Consider the following 8,702-nt stretch of genomic DNA (forward strand, 5'->3'; position numbering starts at 1 on the left):
GATGTGGCAACTCTTATGCACGATTCTAATTTGTACAAAGGTCCAAAATAAATCTATCCACAGTAAAATTGGAGCACAGCTCATGAGCCCACACAATACCCCATGATGACTAAGCAAAAACACGTTTTTCGAAATTTTTGAAAATGTTTTTTTTTTTTTAAACCCTGAAATAACACATTTAAGTAAATATTCAGACCCTTTACTCAGTACTTTGTTGAAGCACCTTTGGCAGCAATTACAGCCTCGAGTCTTCTTGAGTATGACGCTACAAGCTCGGCACATCTGTATTTGGGGAGTTTCTCCCATTCTTCAGGTTGGATGGGGAGCGTCGCTGCACAGCTATTGTCAGGTCTCCTGTGGCGGCAGGGTAGCCTAGTGGTTAGAGTGTTGGACTAGTAACCGAAAGGTTGCAAGTTCAAATCCCCGAGCTGACAAGGTACAAATCTGTCATTCTGCCCCTGAACAGGCAGTTAACCCACTGTTCCTAGGCCGTCAATGAAAATAAGAATTTGTTCTTAACTGACTTGTCTAGTTAAATAAAAAAAAATAAAAAGAGATGTTAGATTGGGTTCAAGTCCGGGCTCTGGCTGAGCCACTCAAGAACATTGAGACTTGTCCTGAAGCCACTCCTGCATTGTCTTGGCTGTGTGCTTAGGGTTGTTGTCCTGTTGGAAGGTGAACTTTCACCCCAGTCTAAGGTCCACTCTGGAGCAGGTTTTCATCAAGGATCTCTCTCTGTTCATCTTTCCCTCGATCCTGACCAGTCTCCCAGTCCCTGCCGCTGAAAAACATCCCCACAGCATGATGCTGCCACCGCCAAGGATGGTGCCAGTTTCCTCCAGACGTGACGCTTGGCATTCAGGCCAAAAAGTTCAATATTGGTTTCATCAAACCAGAGAACCTTGTTTCTCATGGTCTGAGAGTCCTTTAGGTGGCTTTTGGAAAACTCCAAGCAGGCTGTCATGTGTCTTTTACTAAGGAGTGGCTTTCGTCTGGCCACTCTACCATAAAGGCCTGATTGGTAGAGTGCTGCAGAGATGGTTATTCTTCTGGAAGGTTCTCCCATCTCCACAGAGGAACTCTGGAGCTCTGTCAGAGTGGCCATCGGGTTCTTGGTCACCTCCCTAACCAAGTACCTTCTCCCCCGATGGCGCAGTTTGGCCTGTGCAGCCAGCTCTAGGAATTGTCTTGGTGGTTCCAAACTTCTTCCATTTAATAATGATGGAGGCCACTGTGTTCTTTGGGACCTTCAATGTTGCAGACATTTTTTGGTACCCTTCCCTGGATCTGTGCCTCGACAGACAATTCCTTCGATCTCATGGCTTGGTTTTTGCTCTGACATGCACTGTTAACTATGGGACCTTAAATAGACACATGTGTGCCTTTCTAAATCATGTCCAATCAATTGAATTTACCACAGGTAGACTCCAATCAAGTTGTAGAAACATCTCAATGATGATCAATGGAAACAGGATGCACCTGAGCTCAATTTCAAGTCTCATAGTAAAGGGTCTGAATACCTATGTAAATGTGATATCTGTTTATTTTTAATACATTTGCAAACATTTTTTAAAACCTGTTTTCTCTTTGTCATTCTGGGTTATATATTGTGTATATTGAGAACACATTTTTGTAAATTTAATCAATTTTAGAATAAGGCTGTAATGTAACAACATTTGGAAAAAGTGAAGGGGTCTGAGTACTTTTCAAATGCACTGTATATGACATCAAATGCTGTGTTAAATAGCTAAAAGGCTATAAAGTAACATTAACTGTTAAGCTATCAGTCACTATTGGAAACATTTACAACTTCAATTAAGTTACGTTATATTTTTCATGTATTTTAATTCAAACGATCTGGTAGTAAGGTTGCTAGCTAGCACTTATGCTAACTAGCTAACTGGCTAGTATTTACTGCAAGTCAAGTTGCTAGCTAGAAAGTTAGCATAAACTAGTGCTAACTGGGCTAGTCATTGTCTAAATGACTGGTAGAAACACATAACCATGAAGGGGTAACTAGCCCCCATGGTCTAGTTACCCCCTAGTAAGGGGGGGGGGGGGTGGGGGGGGTAACCACAACATATTACTACTTTACTCAAATTATCAAAATGTTTTTCTCTAAACAAGTGGAATATTTTTCTTAAGGCCTTCCTTGTATATTTAAAAAAAAATAGATATAGATCTAACTTCATTGGAATATATCTACAATTGTATTTATTTTTTCAAAACATTTGATCAACTTACCACAAAATCATTTTGTTGAAATATCTCAAAGTTGTGATGGCACAGAGGAAATGTTTTGTTGAGCAAGGAGTGTTGGGAAAATAATTTGGTGACATCTTGTAGTCTTAATGTGAATTCGAGGGGTGGCAGTTACCCCAGGGGAATAGTTACCCCTAGTACCCTACAGTTGATGAAAACATCTCCGGTGAGAAAATGAGCATATTGTTTTTATGCAGATTTGAGAATTTTCACATGAAAATCTGCCGTCAGTTGGATGGAAACATAGCTAGTGATTCCTATTTTCATGCAACCTTTTGAAACGACACAGGAATGCCCCTGTCTGTGTGTGTGTCTGGTGCGTGCTTAAGTCTACACTTTGTAGCTGTTAGCGATGAGGTAGAGATGGAAAGGCTTTCCCAAAAATCTTCTTAATTAAACGTTAACTACAAAGTAGCCTATGCCTACCTGGCAGAATTATATCTTGATTATTTACATCGTTCCAGTGGCCATTTGTTTGGCAAACTCTGCAATCAAATGAGCGCCACATCAACACCACCTAACCAAACAAGGTATTTTCCTGGTGTACACTTGCATTAAAGGGAAAACCCCCAAAATCGACATTTAGAGAAAAAAATCCCAGATGTAAAAAATGTTTGAAAAACAAAACAGAGAATTTAGGGGAAAAAATTACGAAATCAGTCAAAACATGAAACCGATTTTATAGGGCTCTATAAAGGTACATCTTACCCTGTATCTAGAAAGTATTACAGTGAACTAGGTGCCTAAAATGTGTCATCAAGTGGGACCATTCTCAAATCTTAGCTGTTTGGTAAATTACGGCTTGAACTTACATTACTCCTAAAGAAAAACAAGTGAAGGGGTCCGAATACTTTCCAAATGTATCTGTGCTGTGTGTTGATTGTCTCTAGACACTTCTAAAATATAAACTCTTATTTGGAGACTATAAATAGTTTGACAAAACATTTGAAAAGCAGTATGAAACAAAAAAGACAAATCTACTATCAAAGTTTTTAAAAATGGATTTGATTAGATAAGACATGTGAAATGTAAACAGATTACCATGCATAGAGCTAGTTGTAATGTAATGCTACACTCAGGTAGTCATTGACTTGAGTAATAGATAAATACATTAGAATTTGTACTATATTATAATAATTTAGTATACAGTATACTCATATATATTTGAGTATAATAAAGTAGTAATATATTGCAATAATATTCAGTGTCCCTCCCTAGTCAGGATGTCAACATAGAGCTGTGGCCCAAAACTCTAACATCTCCTTCCCTCATTTCCTCTCCTACTGGTGTAGGGTGACTACATATTTTGGGTTAAAGCCATTTGATTGAAACCTATCATGTCATTTCAGATTAGTGATTGTAAAGGAAAGGATACAGAGGAAGAAAGGTATTTCATACTGTTGGGATGGTACTGTGGTCCATCCTAATTCCTGGCTCCTGGACAATCTAGGGTCCCCTTGTGTGAGAAGACTGGGGCAGGGACGATTGGGTGTGGATTCACAGTTTCAAAGGAATCCTCCTCCCTTTGCCCATGGCCTTGCTCCTACCCCCCACCCACCACGCCTGCTTCAGCTTAGCCACACTGCCAGGCTTCTCAGTACACAGGAGAAAGAGAAGAGAATGACCCACCACCACCATGAGGAAATACTGAGTGTGTTCATGGGATTCTCTGCCTCAAACCCTATTACAGGGGCTGAGTCACTGGCTTACTAGTGCTCTTCCATGCCGTCTCTAGGAGGGGTGCGTCACTTGAGCGGGTTGAGTCAATGACGTGATCTTCCTGTCGTGTGCCGTGGGGGAAATCTTTGTGGGCTATACTCGGCCTTGTCTCAGGATGGTAAGTTGGTGGTTGAAGATATCCCTCTAGTGGTGTGGGGGCTGTGCTTTGGCAAAGTGGGTGGGGTTACATCCTGCCTGTTTGGCCCTGTCCGGGGGTATCATCGGACGGGTCCACAGTGTCTCCCGACCCCTCCTGTCTCAGCCTCTAGTATTTATGCTGTAATAGTTTGTGTCGGGGGGCTAAGGTCAATCTGTTACATCTGGAGTATTTCTCCTGTCTTATCCGGTGTCCTGTGTGAATTTAAGTATGCTCTCTCGAATTCTCTCTTTTTCTCTTTTCTCTCTTTCTTTCACTCTCTCAGAGGACCTGAGCCCTAGGACCATGCCTCGGGACTACCTGGCATGATGACTCCTTGCTGTCCCCAGTCCACCTAGTCGTGCTGCTGCTCCAATTTCAAATGTTCTGCCTGCGGCTATGTTCACCGAACATGCTACCTGTCCCAGACTTGCTGTTTTCAACTCTCTAGAGACAGCAGGAGCAGTAGAGGGGCTATGAAAAGCCAACTGATATTTACTCCTGAGGTGCTGACTTGTTGCACCCTCTACAACCACTGTGATTATTATTATTTGACCCTGCTGGTCATCTATGAACATTTGAACATCTTGGCCATGTTCTGTTATAATCTCCACCCAGCACAGCCAGAAGAGGACTGGCCACCCCTCAGAGCCTGGTTCCTCTTTAGGTTTTTTCCTATGTTCCGGCCTTTCTAGAGAGTTGTTCCTAGCCACCGTGCTACTACACCTGCATTGCTTGCTGTTTGAGATTTTAGGCGGAGTTTCTGTACAGCACTTTGTAACATCAGCTGATGTAAGAAGGGCTTTATAAAATACATTTGAATGTATACAGGTAAACTACAAGGCAAGCAGGTTGTACAGTGTTTGAATGCTGGCTGTGTGTGGGCACATGTTTGGAGTATGGGCATATGTAAGGTGTCCACTCATTCTGCCCAGAGTGGGTGACAATGCTCTTTGGTGATGACATTTCACTTCCTTGTGTTAGAAAATACATTTGACCAAGATAAATATGATTGTTCAGTGGGGCCTTTCTCTAACATTTCATGAATAATATATCGAAAAAGTCAGATTTCGTAATATATTACATCCGATAATAAGCACAGAGCTCAGTTGACAGAGCGGTGCAGCTTTTTCGCAGAAACTGAGGATTTTACCTGTTGTGGTTGTCTTCGAAGTTGTTTCCGCGGGTCGCAAAATTAGCACAACGAGCTGAATTAAATGTAAAAGGCTTTGAAAAAAAGCTTGCGGTATGCTCATTGCTCCGTTTACATTTCAGAGATTAACTTGTTTTTGTGAGAATTTAGAAAAATAACAGGAATTTTGTATATGAAAAGTGTTTACTAAAATATTAAAATACTAATGTCATGTCTCAAAATCTATATCCATTCTATATTGTTATATGTCTTGTGGATTCGATAAGAAAGATGACGAGTTCAAGAGGAAAGTGAGCCTGTCAGGTAGTTAATTCTCGCACAGCATCCAGACGAGCTGAAGCAATGCTCCCTTATTTTTGACCACTTTTTTTCCCCTCTGGCCTCCATTGATTTAGTCACCCTAATTTTGGCCATCCTACAAGGGTTAAAACTCCAAAAAACATTTGAACAGATTATCATAGAGACATGAGGTTCGACCATTGTTTATTTAGAGGAGGATCTACACAATAAACATATAATTTTACCCATTGGTCAACATATGCATGTTTGATTGGACACAAAGGACATCTGAAAGAACATGAAGGTGCCTGTGCTGGCAGAGGTTAGGAGGAAGGGAAAGGACAACAGAACCGTTCAGTGAAAGAGTGTTAACAGATTAAATGCAGTCATGCATGCATGTTACTTGAGCACATACTGATCATTCACATGCACTCATTAGTTTTGCATTTTGAAAGCATTGCTGGCCTTTCCAGTTTTTAGGAACTCCCGAAAATGCAAACACATTATTTACTACACTCCAAATTGACACAAGTCACCATTTCAATGCACCTCTTGGTATGAGACAGGAACACCGCTCTATATTTGACCAACAGGTAGCATGGGCCCATTCCATGGGTCTAACACTAGCCCAGGCTTTTGGGTGGAAGAGCAGGGGGGGGTAAATGGGTGTATGAATGGCTTACCTTGTGCCTGCTGGGCTCACTGCGATACCACAGTCCTCCGTGAGTTCTGTTTACAGCCCTCTCTGCCCATGAGGTGAGCCTTCCAGGCCTGGAGGACAAAGGGCAAGTCAGTCTGCTGTTGACCTGCGAGTCCCCCGACTCTCTCCCTCTATCCCTCCCCTGTGCAGCAGCACTGTGGGCCGGTGTCAGACCCCTAATGGCCGACTTGGCTTCAACACTGGGGCTTTTCATCTGGCACACCAGGCGAGGGCCTGGGCTGCAGAGGTTAAACTGCTACTGAGAGTTTTCCTTGCCGAAAGTAAGAAGAAGTGTGTGAGAGGTGAGGGAGAATGAATGGGGCAGAGCTGCTTGAGAGCTTCAGTGCTTCTTAAAAAATCTTAGGACAATGTCCGTGTGTGAGGAGGACAATGTCCGTGTGTGAGGAGGACACTGTCCTTGTGTGAAGAGAGTCATCGTCGTTGAAAGACACAGTTTCAATCTTTGCTTGACTGTCTGATACACATGACAACAGTAGATGGATGTCACCAAAGAAGTTCCAAATGTTATATAGAGAAGTCACTCACTGTCAAATTTCCCCAAAAAGGAGGCTTAGTGTAGAACATGCATTGAGCATGCAGCTCAAATGTTCTATTCAAATATCCTTTATTAAACAGCATATTTCTTACTATTTACACTTTTTTTGTTTTATGGCCATATGCACTTGACAATCTACTGCCTACCTATTTGAAAACCATGAGTGGCGCAGCAGTCTAAGGCACTGCATCTCAGTGCTAGAGGCGTCACTGTAGACCCTGGTTCGATTCCAGACTGCATCACAACCGGCCGTGATTGGGAGTCCCATAGGGCGGCGCACAATTGGCTCAGCGTCGTCCGGGTTAGGGTTTGGCCGGGGTAGGCCATCATTGTAAATAAGAATTTGTTCTTAACTGACTTGCCTAGTTAAATACAATTTTAATAAAGAAATCAAATATGGTCATTCATAGCCAAACCATATCGAACATGGGAAATACTACACTCTCAAATGAATGATTTACTATTTTAAAGTTGCTGTTTTTATAAGTCTTTCTACTACAGCAGGGACACATGATTACTTCAATCTGAAAAATGCCCTTTGTATGTGAACTATGTATGCTAACATGTCGGCCATGCTTTGGGCTATTTCAGCAGCTGAAGGTGTTTATTTTGCCCCTTGAACACGAAGGCATTTCATTACTTGAGTGGACAGGCAATGTGGCAGTATCAGACGGAGGGATTGAGTACGGAAGGAGGCGCTTGGCCGTAACAACAAGCTGCATGATTGACGAGGGAAATCAAAGGCAAAAAACAGCAGAGAAGAAAACCAAAAGGCGACACCGCGATCACCGTTTTCACGGGATAACAGTCAAGTGCATCCAAAATCTATCTTGACCTTTCCAATCACAGGGAAGTGAATGGGCTGAACGGATTAGTTCGGACTGCGTGACCCTTACAGAAAAAACACATGATATCACATGATTTCATGTCAAATTTAACATATGAAATCATGTTTTTAGAACTCTTCAAAGTAATCACGTTTTTAGATGTGTAGTTTCATGCTGCTTTACATGTTGACACGTTATCACATTAACTTCACGTGTCACATGAAAATGTGTTTTTGGAACCCTTCATAGTGATCACATGTTTTCAGATCTGTAGATTAATGTTCTTTACATGTTGTCACATCTTATCACATTAACTTCACATTTTTGAAACACTTCACATGTGATCATGTTAAATCCATGTGTTTCTTTCTGTACAGGGACTCCAGTGTCCATATTTTCTAAATGCTGTTATTGATATTTAATACTCTCACGGTCACTTTACCATGTGGGAGAATTTGGAAAATGGATAGGGTTGTGGAGGTTGTCACATTTAAGACATTAAATACACAGGCCATTATAAGTACATATGACATTTTAAGTTCACATCTCTGTCAAATGGCCATCTCTTTAATAATACTTCATTTTTTTTTATCCCTCCATAATAAAATCAGAATGCAAAAGAGTTGTCACATTTTATTTTGCTTTGGATTAATAAAATTTCTCTTTTGACCCGAGGGCTTTGGAGTCTGGCGTGACAGACAATGGTTTCCACACAGCTGTTTGGTCCTCAAGCCTAAAACATTAGCAGCACTCGGAGTGGTGGGCGATCGACAGGCAGCCCAATAACAGAGGCAGGAAAAGAAAAAGGCAAGGTAAAACTAGGTTTGTGCCAGTGGTTGTGAATGTCCTTAGATTTTCTAAACCACCTTTATGTCTATCTACATACTTAGCATTTTAGCCTACTGCCTCATTCACCTTAGGCCTGTATCACTTTTTTTTCTCACCTCAAATGGAGATGCAGGCAAAACTAAACGCCACATGCAGCGTTTACCGTGAATGAGGTCTCTGCGAATGCCTTTAAAAGGTGCATAGCCGACAAAGCACGATCGGATTGAATCCCGGCCTAAAAC

The sequence above is a fragment of the Oncorhynchus nerka genome, linkage group LG20 (assembly GCF_034236695.1).
Source record: "Oncorhynchus nerka isolate Pitt River linkage group LG20, Oner_Uvic_2.0, whole genome shotgun sequence".
Lineage (NCBI taxonomy): Eukaryota > Metazoa > Chordata > Actinopteri > Salmoniformes > Salmonidae > Oncorhynchus > Oncorhynchus nerka.